Source organism: Rattus norvegicus, chromosome 18 (assembly GCF_036323735.1).
Source record: "Rattus norvegicus strain BN/NHsdMcwi chromosome 18, GRCr8, whole genome shotgun sequence".
Classification (NCBI taxonomy): Eukaryota; Metazoa; Chordata; class Mammalia; order Rodentia; family Muridae; genus Rattus; species Rattus norvegicus.
The window spans coordinates 26,071,761-26,072,340 of NC_086036.1; the positions used below are offsets into that span (position 1 = coordinate 26,071,761).

The 580-nt window shown below is 40.5% G+C and overlaps 1 non-coding gene across 1 annotated transcript; it reads right to left on the minus strand.

Moving 5' to 3' along the window:
* Nucleotides 1-214: 214 nt before the first annotated feature.
* On the minus strand, nt 215-276 carry LOC120098345 (U7 small nuclear RNA). Its single transcript, XR_005496535.1, has one exon. It is a non-coding gene; the product is annotated as a U7 small nuclear RNA (small nuclear RNA).
* Nucleotides 277-580: the final 304 nt, after the last annotated feature.

Sequence of the window (580 nt, forward strand, 5' to 3'; positions counted from 1 at the left end):
ATTCACCCACAATGTCTATTCTATTTCCCCTTCTCAGTGAGATTCACACATCTTGGGCCCTTCTTCTTACTTAGCTTCTTTGGATGCTAAAAATCGCCTCAGTTTGGGAAAAGATCCCGAGTGTAGGAAGGGGCAGAAAAAAACACTCAAAGTCAAAGATGGGGTGCAAGCTGACAGCTCTGTAGTCTTCTCAAGATAGCTCCCTAGACAGCTCTTGGATTTTCTTACCAAAGTTAGAAAACCTGCTAGAAAAATTCTAAAAGAGGTATGTTAGCTCTCTAGGTAGCTCTCTCTTGCAGACCAAAGCCCAGTCTTTTATTTACATACCAGTTCAGTCATTTTACCCCAGCTCCCTTTTGATTATCCCACAAATCAGCATTTATGACCTTAGCCCATTGAGTCTTAAAAAAGACAGCAAGTGCATTTTTTTAATATAGCAAATGAACTCAGAGATCTCCTGTCTTTGTAACCACAAACAATAAGATAACTTGGTTGGATCCTACCCTGAGATCACCATTTCCACCATGTCTGGATCTAAACTCAAAAAAGTCAGGCCTACCATGAATATCAACCAAGTCAG